Source organism: Leptopilina boulardi, unplaced genomic scaffold (assembly GCF_019393585.1).
Source record: "Leptopilina boulardi isolate dan_hultmark-lab unplaced genomic scaffold, ZJU_Lbou_2.1 LbouV2_332, whole genome shotgun sequence".
NCBI classification, from domain to species: domain Eukaryota; kingdom Metazoa; phylum Arthropoda; class Insecta; order Hymenoptera; family Figitidae; genus Leptopilina; species Leptopilina boulardi.
Genome location: NW_026137899.1, coordinates 963,626 through 981,274, shown reverse-complemented (window position 1 = coordinate 981,274; position 17,649 = coordinate 963,626).

The window sequence follows — 17,649 nt, the reverse complement described above, 5'->3', positions numbered from 1 at the left end:
CTTTGACACTAATTTTGTTAACAAAAAATTGAAAACTATAAAAATAGGTTCACGGTTATAGCCGGTAAAGATGTATGTATTTTTCTTTTCTACTTAAAACAGTAATCCCAAAATTGATATCAGATTATTGCATTAAAGAGAGTTAAATATATAATAGATTAAATAGTTTTTTACTTGTATTTATTCTTTTTATAAGACAATAATAAAATTCATTTCATATAAAAATTTTATTAATAAAAAAATAAAAATGCATTTGCCATATGATACTGATTTCTATTTATTTAATAAAATTTATTTCACTCATAATATATTTTAATTTTTAGTAGGGTTAAATTAGGTTACAATTAAAACTTTCAGAAAATAACTTTATAATCTAAATACAGGTTATAAGCTTTTAAAAAGGTTTGGAAAAAGAAATGATTTCCCGGTCGTTACCGTTACTTATTGATGGCTTCGTAATATGAAAATTTTATACGACATGTTTAACTTCCCCAAAAAATTGTATTCTTGCTGCTGCCTAGTTCTTGAGTGACATCGATTTGTTATTCTTCTAATGCTTCGTATTTTCATCATGTCTTGAAATGTTAAAATCCTTAAAAAATCCTTACCGATTGTAACCACGAAACTATCCTAAAGGTTATATTAATCAATATTTTTTTTTCAAAAAATTGACGTGTCTAACAGTAAATCTTGTCTCAGTTGTTAACTAAAGTATAAAACGTAATTTAAATAGAATGTATTGAATTTAATATTATATTACTTTAAATAATAACGTAAATATATTATTATGCAAAAAAAAATTTGCGGAAATTTTGCGGAAAAACCGCGGAGCTGCTCTGCGGAAATTCCGCGGAGCTACTTCGCGGAGTTTACCGGTAATCTTTTCACGTGGGATCCCAAACTAAAAAAATTTACTGGCAATTCTTCAACGCCAATTTGGTGATTAATTAACTCGTAATTAATTAATAAATAATTTATTATTTTTTGTTACGTTGTTTTTATTCATAAAAATATAAATAGTTTTCTTACTTGATATTTTATTGAACATATTTCTTCTAAATTGTAAATTATTGTATTTATTTTATATAAAAACTTTAACCCCGATTTACGCGAATTCGACTTACACAGTTGTCGCTCGGTCCCACCGATCGCAAGTCCGGGGTATAACTGTATTTATAAAATTTGTTTGTTCTACAAATGTTTCTTGTAAGGAATTGAGGCTTGCACAAAATGCACTAAAGTGATTCGTCTCGTGTATGTGTTCGTACTATTGATTGTGGGAATTTAAATCAAAACACAGATTTGACATAGTGCCGTCAACTAGTTTTCAGTTTAGTTAAGAGTGTCGAACGGTCTCTGAAATTCTTTGGCATTTAAGGGGTTTCCTAAATTTTTTTGGTCAAAAAAATTAAATTTTTTTTTCTTTATTTTTTGATAGGAAAGTATGTTAAGAATGTGTGGTTAAATCATTAGATCGTAATTCGCTCATAATCTTAAGTTATTTAACAAAATACATATATATATATGCGTCTACAGATCGTATAATTAACCCTTTCGTGTCCACGATAAACCGAGCGAATGGATTTGCTTGAAATTCGTTACTCGGGGGGTTTTTGGGGTCTCTGATTACGAATTTAATGTCAGATTTTAAAAATTCAAAATGGCGGATCCAATATGGCTGACAAGTTTTTTTAAAAAGTGTTTAGATTGGCTCGAAATGTCCTACTCGGGGGTTTATGGGGTCGCTGATTACGAATCCGGTGTCCATTTTTCAAATTTCAAAATGGCGGATCCAATATGGCGGACGAGTTTTTAAAAAATGCTTGGATTTGCTTGAAATTTACTACTTGGGGGTTTTTGAGGTCGATGATTACAAATCTGATGTCATATTTTAAAAATTCAAAATAAACCCGACATGGTCATGGACCCAGTACGGACAATTCATCATATTCATATCATTTCATCATTTTCGAGCAAATCCGATTAGTTTTAAAATTTTTCGTCCGCCATATTGGATCCGCCATTTTGAATTTTTAAATTCTGACATCATATTCGTAATCAGCGACCCCAAAAACCCCCGAGTACCAAGTTTCGAGTAAATGCAATTGATTTTTAACTTTCATGTCCGCCATATTGGATCCGCCATTTTGAATTTTTAAAATCTGACATCATATTCGTAATCAGCGACCCCAAAAACCCCTGAGTAAGAATTTTCAAGCTGATTTAGTTACTTCTGCTTGACTAATTATAACCTTTTGATATCAAAACTTTAAACGCTTTTTTCTCAAAACACTATATTTAAAAATGGTAACCAGTAGAACTCAAAAACCGTTTGACCGATTTCAAAAATTTAAGTTGCATTCGATTTAGTGGAAGTTTTTGCAGGTCCTAAACCTCTAATATATTTAAAATATTCAATAATCAGGTTTTTGTGAGTGATTGATTGTCAAAAAATTGTGTTTTTTCAGTTTTTTGGGTTCCAAAGCTTGCCATTTTTTTAATTTTTGATTTTTTTTAATATCTCGAGGTTTAGGACCTGTATTAGGTCTTAAACTTTAAAATCACGTTTGATTTTTTTATTTTAGATGATTCTGCGATGAGCTACAGTGGTTACCGTAAAGGACTTTGATTTTGACCAGTGTACATAGCGACCTCTGTAGAAGGAGCATAATAATATTTTTTAAGATCGCAATTTTTTTTAAATAGTTCTTGACGTATATAGTAACATGTAAAAACTTTTGATCAATTATATTTTAAAACTTATGAGTACACGATCTTTTAAAAACCTTCTATTTTAGGGCAAAAAAATTTAGGAAACCCCTTAATAATCGTCCTATAAAAACGGCACTGAACGTGAAAATGATAAACATTGATTTTAAAGTACTTTTTTCTCAAAACGTGGACACTTTTTAAAATCAGAAGAAATAACAAGGATCCTTATCTTATAAATTTCTTAAATCTGAAAGACTGTGCAAATCTATGCAAAAATGAGATTGTAAAATTAAAAGTATGAAAGTATACTACATTGCGTAACAAGTGTGAACTAGTGGCCTTTTTGGAACGAGCGTTAAGTTTTCGAAACGAGTCGTAAGTGAGGGCGCCTGCGGCGTCCTAACTTACGACTCGTTACAAAAATGTAGCGCGAGTTTCAAAATACCGCCACACGTGTTGCGCACAATACTTTTCATAACAAAATCATAAAAAGGCGTTGATACTAAGATGCATAATAATTATAAAAACTTTTCACAAAAATTACATACGAGATGGGATAACAGAACCACTATCTCGTATGCACAAGAGTTTGGTCGCGCAGGGGGGGTTCGGGGGGTCTTACACAATGTAAAAATCTAGAAATAACACACATATTCAACACAAAAAGTCCTCGCGATGCATTGAAATAAATTCTTTTGATAGAGCTGCCATGAAGTAGTATAAGGATCACTCAATGCTTCTTCTTCTTCTTCTTCCCTTTGAATGACTTCTTGACTAAGCAAACTATCAGAACAATGAACAAAGGTAGAATCAGTTGAAGTTAATTTTAAAGTAAAGATCTATGTATCCTCTGCCTCCACATGTAAACCGAGTGAGTTAGGTCCCTTCCACAACACATCAGAGCCTTTGCGCCGTGTATCCAGCTTTAGGTTATTTTGGTGTTTGAGCACCAGGTATCTTAGGGAGCGGAGTGGATGGTCAAAAAGCTCAATCCACTCCTCAAAAATCCAGACCAAAGCCATGAATTTAGACAAATAAGCCCCCAGTGCATAAAAAGGAACCCAATTCCCTGACCAGTTCTGCATCCGGGTTAAATATTAAGTCAGTTATTCGGAAATTTCTTAGTGTCAGGCTGACCCCTGGGCACCTACGAGACAAATAATTAAACAAATTCACTCTATGAGGTGTCAAAATTGGACAATCAGGAGCTATATTCCAATTCATTCTTTGAAAATGATCATCTGTACATATATGCCCCGAGCGTAGCCTGGTAATTGAATTGATCCATTTTCTGGGAAGGTCAATACCTAAGAACCAAGGTCTAGGAGTTTTAGGGGATACCCGAGATAAGTAACGATGTTGCGCAACATCGACCGAAGTATATAGCCAATCATGGACCGACCAACCATCTGAATCCGCATCAAGAATCAAGCTGACCACATCACTCATAGGAGAACCAAAGTAAATTCTGTTACCGTAGTCATTGGCCACTCGGCAAACTCTATCTGCTATTACATTGCCTCGTAATTCCTTGCGCGAAGGGATCCACATAAATCTCAGGTCGATCCTAATATCGTTTCCTAACGGACGAGACAAGTGGGAGAGGATTCTATATATCAAATGAGTGTTATTCCTGAATGAGAAATTGTTTTGCAGTCGTTTTATAGAATAAAGCGAGTCTGTCAAAATCAATACTTTTCTCATTCTTCTCTGCTTGGCATAAAGAATCGCCCTAAAAATAGCAAACATTTCCGCCGTAAGAATTGATACAAAAGGCTGGAGAGGTACTCCGAATGAGTAATCATTAGACTGATCGTAGAAGCCAAATGCGGATAATGCGCTTCTAGAGATGAAAGTTGCATCTGTGAAAATTAGGTTAAATCCCTCGTATTCCAGAGATAGGTGTTCGTTCAGGATTTGGTTGGGAGATGAAGACTCCTTTATTCGAAAGCCCAAGTCAAGATCGCATTTCGTAACATGTGAGATCTCCCCCCAAGACCAATCAAAACGAGAGGGACGTCTGCTTTGATAAGAAAGGTCAGAAATAAATTTAACCCTTTTGATATGTCAGCAGCAGGGGCAAGCGGTTCGGAGAGAAAGGAAGCTCACCTAAGGTCACCCTCCGATTAAGCGATTGCAAGATGGGAAGGAGAGGATTATCGCTCCATTTTAGGTTTCTAGCAATAAATCTATTAGCGAGAGAGAGAATTTTAAGATTCAGGGGAACCTCATTTGCCTCAGTCAACAAAACAGAAATAGGGGTTGTCCTCATACATCCTAAAGCCACTCTCAAGGCTTGATTCTGAACCCTACTGAGGATGTCCAGTTGATACTGCGCTATCCCGACCAAAAAGGGAGCGCCCCATGTCAGCAAAGCTAAAATCAAAAGTTTATATACATTAAGGGCGAGATGAGGGTTTGTTCCCCGTGTAACTCTAGATATTATTTGTAAGATTCCCAATGACCTAGTCGCCTTGTCTGCATTAGTTTGAATATGTTCCGACCAATTCAACTTCCTGTCGAGAATTATTCCTAGGTATTTAAAGGAGGGATCAATTCTCAATCTGTGGCCTCTGATGTTGATTTCATCAAAGGTTTTACGGGAACTTGAAAAGAAACAACAAGATGTCTTGCCGGGGGAGACCTCGAAGCCCATTCTCTCCATCCACCCTGAGAGTGCCTCGAGCGCCACTTCAACTTCCTCCGAGACATCTTGAAGAATAGAGAATTTGTAGTAGATCAGAAAATCATCAGCAAACATAGTGAAATCAAAGTTGGGAGAAATTATTTGAGGAACATTTCGCAGGTAGATGTTGAATAGGAGAGGAGAGAGAACTCCCCCCTGGGGAACTCCCACTCCACACCTTCGCTTGCTGGAACCGTCTGAAGAAAATGATATCCATCTTTTTGCCGTTTGGAATGATATAAAGTTAATTATCAACGGGTGAACTTCTATTGATCTCAAAACTCTATTCAAAATAATTGGACGTACGCTATTGAAGGCCCCCTTGAGATATATGGAGACCTATGGATTAATTTTTCAAATAATTTTGACATCACCGAGGTGAGAAAGATCGGGCGAAAGCCTTTTCCTCCCGGTTTGGGAATTAAAATCACATGCGTTTCATTCCAGGATCTAGGGAATCGAGACAAAGCAAACATCCTATTGAAGAGAATCAGCAGAAACTCCAAGACTGATTGAGGGAAGTGAAGAATCATCTCGTTAGTCAGTCCGTCTAGACCGGGTGATGATCCCACCTTAAGGTCGGAGAGGGCTGCTCTAAACTCATTCATTGAGAACGGGGATATGGAGTTCCAACTCAAGGGAGACGGCACATAAATCTTTGGAATTGAACGAGGTTCTATCTCTGGGTTAATCAGTTCATCCTGAAATCTGATTCGGTCCTGAGATGTCTGATCAGTGGAGGTGTTGGTGGATAAGGACTTCGTTCTCTGGGTAAGCGATCTTACAGTTCTCCATGAAGTGGATAATCCCCTAGACGGATCGATACCATCACAGAACTGTTTAAATCCCTCCATTTTTATCTTTTTCAGTTTAGATGAAATTATTGAATCTTTTCTTCTAAACTGTATTCTATTGTGGAGGGATTGGTTCAGTTGATAGTATCTGTAATTTTTTCGTCTCTCTCTCAACAGTTCATCACACTCCTGATTCCACCAGAGTGGCTGAGCACACACCTTCCTGCCGGATGAAGTCGGGAGGAAGGCGCCGCAACTCAGGAGACCACCACGAAGTCGACCCACGAATTTGTCATAAACCTCCTCAGGGTAAGGGGTATCAATCAATTCTGGAACCAATGACAAAATCGAGGTTATTCTTTTTAGTATTATGAACCAGATAGATCCAATAGACATTTCCTTCAAGGTTAGACTTGATTTTGACACCTATGTTTACTTTAATGCTCCATCAAAGATAATTTGTCAATGATCCTATTCTGGATCACTGTTTGCACCAGTCATGGTTATAGATTGCTCCAGTGGTGGATCACTCAAAAAAACATACTAAAAAACATTGCATTTCAAAATTACGAGACTGAGACGTTTTGCAACTTTTATAAGGCTTTACGGACAGATTTTCAAATTCACTTTCCTATCCATATCCCCTCCTCTTTCATTTCTATAGGTATAATGTGACTAAATGTTAATTAATCATCTTTTTATTAGAATTTTTGGTAATAAATAAATAGAAACTCTTAAAGCTTTAGTTTCAATGACAAATAACATTTATTAATTTTGGGTATTTTAATTCAACAAAAAGTCTATTTAATGCAATAATAAAATTAATTAAAAAAATAAAATCGTTTTTATTACTGCATTAAATAGTCTATTAAAAATAGAAACTAAAATCCTAATAAACTTACATTACAAAATTTCATTTAAGCGAGATATTAATAAAATTCGATTTCGTCCCATACATTTCTAATGTTTGTTTGTCTTTCGGCAAACCCACCCAAATTGGATAACCTAATCGACTTCATGTCAAGTGGAGCGTCCACAATGCGTTACTTTTTTGGTTCCAGTCGTGGATCACCCCAAAACAATGGACACGCGCTACTTACAGACGTAAATATTGTTCTCAGGGCTCTATGGGGATGAAACGAAATGCCTCCTATTGAGAAAAGAATTAAAAATTATCCTAAAATGGCTCCAAAGCTTTCTATTCCAAAATATACTCTTAACTTATGTACATGCTAAGGAAAACTCTTGTTTTCAGTCATCACTTTAGTAATTGTTGTCCTGCTTTCTTCGCGATAAATTTAAAAATTTGTTTAAATTGTAATATTGATCTGTATAACTTTCTTAACAATTACCGACACTTGCGGTTCATTTACTTACAAACGTGTAAACACAAATGAACATTTTTCTCGCAGTTGATCCATCACTGGTGCAGTTACCTTATTATATCTAAAATAATTTTCTACAAATTTTGTACTACATGCGAAGAAAACGTTTGTAGCGTCAGTAAACCGGCGATCGACGATTGAGATCGCATATTTCACATTATCGGACTTGTTGTTCTTAACAACAGTGACAATTTGATTTCATTTTCAATATGAAGGACAAAATGTGGGTCGTAAATGAAAAGGAACAAAGAAAGATAATTCGTACGAGAAAAGACCGAGAGCGAAACGACCGTTGAATCGGCATGAAATGGAAAAGCCCGAAGATTTGAATGTCAGTGCATCGGCAAGGAAATTAAAACATGATTCTAAAGATATAGAAGTCGACTCTACGTTTGGTTATAATTTCGTCAATTTTGTAACCGTTTTTGCTGCCTTTTCAAACGTTGTTGTGTATAAAGTGTGTCATTCAGCAGTTAAATTTACAGAAACCAGTAAACGAGGATTAGAATTTAAAATTCTTGTATCCTGTGGCAAATGCGAAAAAAGAAATACCGAATAACCCATATATTAAGAATGCCTACGAGATAAATTGGAGAATTATTTTTGCCATGCGATTGCTTGGAGTTGGTCGGCAAGGGCTAAGAAAATTTTGTGCGTTTATGGAATCGCCCCGTCCCGTTTTTCAATCGACTTAAGACAATATCATTGAACATATTTATGCTACAACAAAAGTAGTTGCCAAGCTCAGTATATCGAATGCAGCACAAGAAGAGAAAAAGATCTCTTCTGAAAATGGAGAACAAAACGGAATTACGGTATCGGGCGATGGATCATGGCGTAAACGCGGATTTACATCTTTATATGACCTTGTTTCACTCATCGGCTGGTATACTGGCAAAATTATTGATGTCATGGTAAAGTCTAAATACTGCAAAGCGTGCGAATATTGGTCGAAAAAAGAAGGTACCGAAGAATACAATGAATGGTTAGAAGATCACGCAAGTGAATGCCAAGCGAATTACGAGGGATCGGCTGGAAAAATGGAGGTCGATGCAGCAATTGAAATGTTTCAGCGCTCTGAAAAATTACATGATGTGAAATGCGTAAGCTATATAGGCGACGGCGATACAAAAACCTTTAAAGGCATTACCGAAGCTCAACCCTACGAAGACATAGACGTAATAAAGAAACAATGCGTTGAACATGTGCAAAAACGATTGAGCACTCAACTTCGAAATTTGAAAAAACTCGTAAAAGGCCTAGGGGGAAAGGGTAAACTGACAGCCAAGCTTATTGATGAACTGTCAATATTTTTCGGATTAGCAATTTGGAGGAATTGCGATTCAGTAAAAAACATGAAGAACGCTATATGTGCTACACTGTACCACAAAATTTTATCCGACGATAATCCGCAACACGACCGTTGCCCGATTGGGAAAGATTCGTGGTGCTCATGGCAAAAGCCACAAATACTTTGAACGTTTATAAGCACAAAATACTTGAACGCAACGATATTTTCAAAGCCATAAAGCCGGTATATGAAAAACTTGTCACGGACGATCTTCTAACTCGCTGCATCGGAGGATACACGCAAAATAACAACGAGAGTTTTAACTACAGTTGCTGGTACATCGTCAGCCATTCCTGCTCAATTTAAAATAATTTTTTGGAATGCGCATGGTTTCTTTAATATGTCAGACATCGAGGAGAAGGTTGAAGAGTGGGATATTGTTGCTATTAGCGAGACCTGGTTACTTTGTCTTTGTCTTTTCTTGTAAGAGACGGGAGTACATCCCCTACTCAATCCAAATCAATAAAAAAGATAATTTTTGATTCGAATAAATCAGATCTTTTTGCAAATGTGATGTATTGGAGGGGAGATGTGTCGAACTTGGAGGGGGATGTGAATTCTCTGAATTGTAATTTGATTTCGACGGTGTGCTGTGTGGCTCGAGATCTGGGAATGGAAAAAGTATTTTCAAACTTTTTTCAAGTGTCACGGAAACCCTGGTTTGATAAGGACTGTAAATCGGCGAAACGTGATCTATCGATCGCTCTTAAGCTTTGCTAAGAAAAATGAGTTTCGGCAGGAATTTAAAACATATTTTTTATGTAAAAACAAAAGTTTCGCGATTTAGTGACTTTCAAAAAGAAACATTACCGTAGCACGTTATTATATAAAATTGAAAATTGTAATAGCTCTTCTCATTTTTGGCAAGCTGTAAGAGGAACTTCTACGAACCATTCCAATGTTGATTTACCTACATGGCAAAAATATCTGTACGACAATTATCCTAACCCTGTGGTTGTTGCTATGTCTACATCGCTTCCTAGAGTTTCGCATCCGATTTTGGATGGTGCCATAACTACCGATGAAATTTTATTATCTCTAGCTCACTGTAAAAATGGTAAGGCCCCCGGTGTCGACGGAATTGGTTATGAATTTTACAAAAATTTCCTTCAAAACTGGATTTTATATATGCAATATTTTTTTAATTTAATTTTAACTACAGAAACTATACCATAAGATTGGGGAAAACTTTCTACTTTCATGCTTTTTAAAAAGGATAATGTAAATATTCCTGATAATTATAGACCAATTACTCTAGTTAACTGTATAACAAAAATTTTTTCACAGATTCTTTGTGATCGTTTAATAACCTGGGCCACAGAACTTAATTTAATACCAGAATCTCAAGCGGGCTTTAGAAGCGGAAGAAGTTGCGTTGACAATCTCTTCATCTTCCAGTCTTTAATACAAATTCATTTGAGAAATCCCGGTACCGCTGTTTTTGCCACTTTTGTCGACTTTAAGGGGGCTTTTCCATCAGTATCCCACCCACTTTTGTGGAAAAAATTACATAAACTAGGTCTGAGTACTAAGATGATTAATGTCTTAAAAAGTTTTCATTCAATTGCTTCTACGTGTATCAGGACTGTAAATGGAAATACTATTTATGTTTTAGAAGTTTTGGCTCCGGGTTACGCGAACGATTTTGTTTTTCTCTCTGACACCCCTGTGGAGCTCTCAAAAAAATTAAAAACACTTCATGATTATTGCGATCAAAATAAACTAACCGTAAATGTCCAAAAAACCAAAATTGTAGTTTTTTCAAGATCTGGTAATTCTAAGGTAAATAAATTTAAATCTTTTAAATATGGTGAAGAACGTATAGAAGTTGTCAAAGAGTATACGTATCTGGGTGTTCCTTTTGTAAGTTCTGGTTCCTTTTTCCCGGCTGCTTCAAGGGCTATTAGCGCGGCTAATACCGCTATTGAAAGTATTTTGAAAATTGCGCACTCTCTGGGGGAACTCTCATGGAGGTCTTACTCCAAGCTTTTTAGTAGTTTAGCAGTGAGTACTCTATTCTATGGTATTCAGTTCTGGGGTTCGGGTCATTTGGAAGCAATTAATAAGGTTCAACTTCGGTTCTTGAAGAAACTTCTTCTTTTACCTTTGAACACGCCAGATTGGGCGGTGAGATTGGAGACGGGTTCAATTCGTCTGGAGCACGAAGTCTTAAAATACACACTTAACTGAATTTTCAAAATTTCTCGTATGGATTTTTCTAGGCTCCCCAGATTGTGTTTTAAAAGACTGAAGGCTTTGGCTGTGGCGTCTCCTGATTGCCGAACAAACTGGTTTGTTCAATTGAAGGTTTTTTTCACCCAACAAAATAATCTTGATGAGTGGCATGAGTTAGATCTGGATTCAGTAGATCTGCTCAGGGACCGAATTTTAGAGAATCATAAATCTTTTATTGTACTTTTGGATAAAAAGTGTTTCGCGGTATCAAAGAGTTTATTAATTTACCCTCAGTTGAGTCTACAGGAGGGTATGCAATATTATTTATCTTTTCGTTTACCACTGCATATTAAGAGAATTTTCGTGCAGGTCAGACTTTTAAATAATTACGTTTCGAGAATTAACCTATCAGCTTTTTTATATGTTTTTCGTAATGAGGTTATCTGCCCTTTTTACAGCCGTGAAGGGGAATCTCTTCACCATATCTTATGGTTTACTGTCCTGCGTGCGCTCATTTATGCGATAATTTTTTTACCCAGGTCTCCTGCAAATCGGATGGTGTGGATGGATGGCTTAGTATTTTTTCGTCGTCTAAGTCTAGAGTTATTATTAATTTTGTTAACTTATTGTCTCAGATTCTGAGTGAACGTGTTGCTCTTACAGGCTAATCACATTTGTATTGTTAAATTTTATGTTCCTTGCTGACTTCCTATTTCTATGTTTTATATTCAAAGTTTCTTTTCACTCCGCTTTGTATACCCCAGTAAAAAAAAATAATTGAGAGTAAGGAAAAATAATTGGGAGTTAGCTTACTTTGTATTCGGTTTGGCGTCTAAACCGTGTAGGGACGTTACGGCCAATTATTTTTTCTTACCCTGAATTCTTTTCATCTGGATTGTTTAAATTGATGTTTGTTGATCAAAATTTGCAATACAAATGAATAGAATGCATGTTCCAAAGTGTCAAAATGCCGATTTGGAATAAGAAATGTGAAATTTTATGAAAACGACAAAATGTGAAATATGACAGATTTATCGACAATTTTACCATGTGAGTAGTGTTCATATGATAAATTTACCATACGAGCACTACTCACATGATAAAATTGTCGATAAATCAGTCATATTTCACATTTTGTCTTTTTCATAAAATTTTACATTTCTTATTCCAAATCGGCATTTTGATACTTCGGAACATGCATTCTATTCATTTGTAATGCAAACGTTGATCAACAAACATCAATTCAAACAATCCAGATGAAAAGAATTCAGTATAAGAAAAAATAATTGGCCGTAACGTCCCTACACGGTTTAGACGCCAAACCGAATACAAAGTAAGCTAACTCCCGCAATTATTTTTCCTTACTCTCAATTATTTTTTTTTTACTGGGACCCAATTTGCTTAAAAACAAGTGTAAATAAATAAATAGCAACATGCGTCTTCAACGGTGGCCTAATATCAATTTTATCCATATCCGAGGTTATGGAATTGACAATCGGGTCAAGCAGTTTCGATCTGTGCAAGGAAGTAGATGAAGGACGCATTCAAAAAGCTGAACATTCATTGAGCGATGGTGCAAAAAAGGCCCGCCTCGACTTAAAAGCTTATAGAAAGGAGAAACAGCAAGGGGACTTTGATGTAGAAGCCCAATTGTATGGTGCAGGCATCGCGGATTAGAGGTAAATAAAAAAATTTTAGAACTTTAAACGCGTTTTTCTTGAAACCACTTTTTTCGAAACGGCCGGACACATAACTCAAGCAAATCATAACCGATCAATTTAAAGTTTTGACAGTATATTCAAAATATCTTTATCTATCGTCACACGTAGGAGTTTTTTGTTTTATTGCTTACTTTTTTTTAACAATAATTATAAATATTATAATATATATAATATAATATATATAATATATATATATAATATTATAAAAAATTTATATTTTGCACATCATTACTCATACAATAAAACGTAATTTATGGATTTTTCATTTATCTTTTCATTCAGCCAAAAAAATCATGAAAATACGCGTATTTTTTGCGACTTATTTAGATTTCCCCCCTTAAGCACTGTTCACTGTTCCTTCGCGATTCTTAAATAAGGTCTGCCAACTTAACATGAAAAATTATTACTATGTATGTAGCCAGTAGTGGGATTACCAATAGCAACAGCGTTACGAAGATTTCGCTACGTAGCGATTTGAAGCTACATTTACTTAACAAAAATTTCAGTTAGTGAGTGACTCAAAACAATTGTATCAGTTTTACAGATATAGGATAGCACAATTGTTTTGCTGGTAAAATTCAAAGATAGAAATTATATTGTAGCAGCAAGCATGAAATTAAAAATTATGGATTCAGGTTAAATTTATTCAAATAATCATAATGTTTAATCAAATAAGTTTTTGTAAATTATTTTATTGTAAAATAACAGTTGGCAAATATCAAGTAAGAGAACTGTTTCCAACTTCGTGTCGTATTGGTTTTCTACGTAGATAAAATCTTTTAAGAAATTGACATGAATTCTATGTCAAAGATCTTATCTATTGGGTTATGTTTATATTCTCTTTGGAATTTAAGTAATTTGAGGCATGCGTCACTGCGATGTAAGAGAGGGAACGGTGTGAACAAGCAAGTAAACACTGACAGGCTTGGTACTAACCTCAAAGTTAACATAAAATTTTACGAAAATCATGGCTTTCTTGTAAATGTAAGTAAACTTAATTAATATTTTGAGTTTGGATTTATTTCAGTCGGGGGGCTTTGCCCCCACGCGATTCACAAGGGATCTCTCTTTGACACTGGTTCTGTATTTATCTCGGTTTTGACGCACCTGTTTACAGAAAAAAGTGCACGCAGAAAAGAGTGTGGTGACTATATACCTTATAAATGAACAATAATGAACACTTAATATTTTCTAATATCTTTCTTCTATATCATTTCTTTTCACAAACATACATATACACTCACACACATACACACACAGTTTGTAACACTCTTACTAAAAGTTTAAGATTGTATTTTTAACAACTTACGTATTTTATAAACGTGCTCAGAACCTAATTATTGTTTGTCTAAAGATAATCCTGCTTTAATTTATATGCTTTGAAATCTTAATACCTAATATCTAATTTATAACCTCCTTACAATTTTCGGATCATCCTACCTTCTTTCAAAACTACCTTCTTTCTTTACCTCAGTACCCTCGGTACACCTACCTATTATAAAATTCGGCGCCAGAGAGATTAAGATACTCTGCCGCCCTAATTTTATGTCTGCAATTGTTTCTTCCTTTTCTACCTAATGTTTCCTATCCTTTTCTATTTTTCTAAGGCCCAATTATATAATCTCCGTACCGCCATTTTTCCGGCAGTCAGTTCTCCTCTTTCGTCCTGAACAGAACACTCCACTCTTTAAAATAAAATGAATATATTGTACTCGTAAACTAACGTGTTACCTCCTTTTCACCCTAGTCACTAAAAGAGAAACATTGGATCAATACCATTTTCCGATTGGTTCAATGTCTGTGTGCCCTGTCACGATTTCGGCATTGATTCAACAGACTTTTCATGTTGAATGCTCTCTTCTCAAGAGTAAGTTGGTCTAACAGACACAGCCGACAGCGCCCACTGACGTTGAACCAATCGGAAAACGGTGTTAGTCTAATGTTTCTCTTTTCCCCGAGTGTGTATGGCGCGGGCGGAAATAACTATTTCCTCTTTAAAAAAAAGGTTATAAAATGAACCCTAATTATAAATTGCTTTAAACGTCGAACTATCTAAAAATAAACAAATTGTAAACCCAAATCGTTATTAGCACATCTGCAGAGCACATTGGCTATAAAATGGTCATCCTAAGTCATTTATGACTTTATCCTCTACTCGGCATCTTCAAAATTTGGCAATTTGTAATTTTCCTCTTCCACAACGTTTAAATGTATCTCCGCCTTCGCTATTGTCAATCTTCCCCCACTAAATCTACAAGAAAATGTAGCAGAAGCTCTTCAGGTAATTCATAATTTTTTGTTGTAAGTTACTGTCTAACCCTCCAACTCATCACGAATTAAATTGTCGGAACAATACATGTTCATATGATGTCTTTTTAATAAACGATATTATTCTATTTCTAATTTAAATAATATTGTGCGTTTTCTATTAAAAAACTTTTCCCTTGACTTAAATTTAATTGCATTAAACTAAATGCAAATCGAAACAGTCGTACTACATCATTTTGACTGCTATAGTATTTTCAATATTGTGATTATGCTTTAATTTCAGTTAACTGTACTCCTTGCTTCGAATAAATGGAATCGATTAAAATCACACAGCACGGCGGAGTCTACATTATTGTAATATTGTGTGATAACACAAGGATTTGAACTCCTTTGTTAACTCTGCTTTTGTAGAACGTACGAACTACGCACTCGCCTGTTTACGGCCACATTTCTGCGGTTAAAGGTGGTTTATTGTATACCAACTATAAGTTATGCTTTGAACATTGTTAGAAGCTTGTTTGTTTCGTGGTGTCCATGTCTAATGCAAAATTAAGCCGGGAGCTCTGTAATTATTTATATGTTTTTAAACTTTAAGGAGGAGGTTTTACTTGTCCATTTCGTTAGTTCATATAAATCTATAGCTATGTGACCAAAAATCAAGGAAGTGCATAGATATATAAATAAAAATTTACCTTTAATTTAAAAATATATTTTGTAAGATTAAAGAAATAAAATTTTTCTGTAGATTTTATTTCAATAAAACTAAGTAACCACCAACCAACCAACCTAGCAGGGAACTAGAAATTTTGAATTGCGTATAAATATTCAAATTAATTTAGAACTTGTGAATTTCAAAAAGTTAAAAATTCGTATTAATAATTTTCATTAGACACTCATTCGCTCTAAATGTCTACAATATTTCTTTATCATCGATATTTAAAAAGTTATTGGCATAAAGAAATTAATGCAGTACAAAGCTGAAGTAATAATATTTCGAAAAGCGATGTTGAAAGCAAAGAAAATTCATTATGTAGTATTACTACAATTTGAAACATAATCTCCGGTACATTTTAGACGATGTTGCAAACGCTAGAAAGATGTAGGTTAAGGGATAAAGCAAAATCCATTTGAGATCCACGAGGCACTGTAGGGGTCGCAATCATTCCGTAATACACGGCCGGATACGATGCACAAAGTTCGTTCCGGCTGGGCTTAGATCTCTTGGACGAGCACTTAATTAAGCGAATAACATATACAACGTTCTAACGCTTTTGCGACGCCCAACGCCCATCCTCTGACTTCCGTTGAGAGGCTTGTATATCCTTCGTATATAGGGTGATCGAGTAAATTGCCACGGGGCAAAAATGCTGTTCAAATACTTCTAATCAATCATAACTGTCAACTGTTTTCAATTTATTTTTTAAATTATTGAACGTTTTGTAAAAAGAACAGTAAATAAAACATTGTTTTATATTAATCCTTATTTTAACCACGGTAGAAAAGGTTGATTAAAAGAAATTAAAATGGTTTCAATTACCGTTCAATTCTGACTCAATTATAAAATATGTTTGTATTATAACGTTAGTTTTGGTATTAAGTTTATTTCAATTATTTTATTTTTATATTTCCAATGAAAACAGGTTATCTATATTTATTTAATTTTTAATATTACCAGACGCCAATTTATTTTATGTAAAATAACTAAACTAGAAAATAGTTAAATAACCCAAAAAAGTAAAACTTTATAATTTTACATATGAAAAATCAGCTCAGGAACCCTATTAGCCGAAATACAATATTCATAATCTATTTTATTTAATATTATCGTTTCAAAAACGTTCTTAAAACGTTTCATGTTAGCCAAAAAATGCTCTAGAACATTATTTGAAGATCTTTGTTTTTAAAATGTTTTAGAACATTATTTGGTGGAAATGAAACGTACTCAAAACGTTTTTAGACGAACATGATTTTTGCGCACTGGGATATTTTAACAATAATGAGATAGATTTAAAAGGGAACAACCCTAAAATTAATTATTTGGGATTCACCGTCCGAATTTACTTGATGACGACGTCGATCAGCGCCTTGTCTGAGTTTAAATTTTAAAATATTTCACCAAAAGAGAATGACACTAACTCTACGAACACTAGGATAAGAATGAGGGCACTTTTTCCATGCTTATCCTGCTACGACATTTGACGCTTTACGACTTCATGTGATTTCACACTAACGATAAGATAGTGTCGAATATTAAAAATGAAAAAAGTTGAAAAATTCGGTAAAGATGACATTAGCTCCCCTATTCGAGTAGTATGAAATGCTTGTGATATATTCATCAACAGATATGTATGGAATATATACCATTGGTATCGACGAGAGGTAACCCGCATCCAGAATCTCGATAAACTTACCAAGTACCCAAACCAATTTCGCGCAATTGTGGCAATTTCGGGCTTACGTATGGCATATATAGATCCAATGTATGCCGGGCATCGTGCAGGTGCATAGAACGAGCTCCCACAGGTTATTTAGGATGCATTTTGCATTAATTATTCAA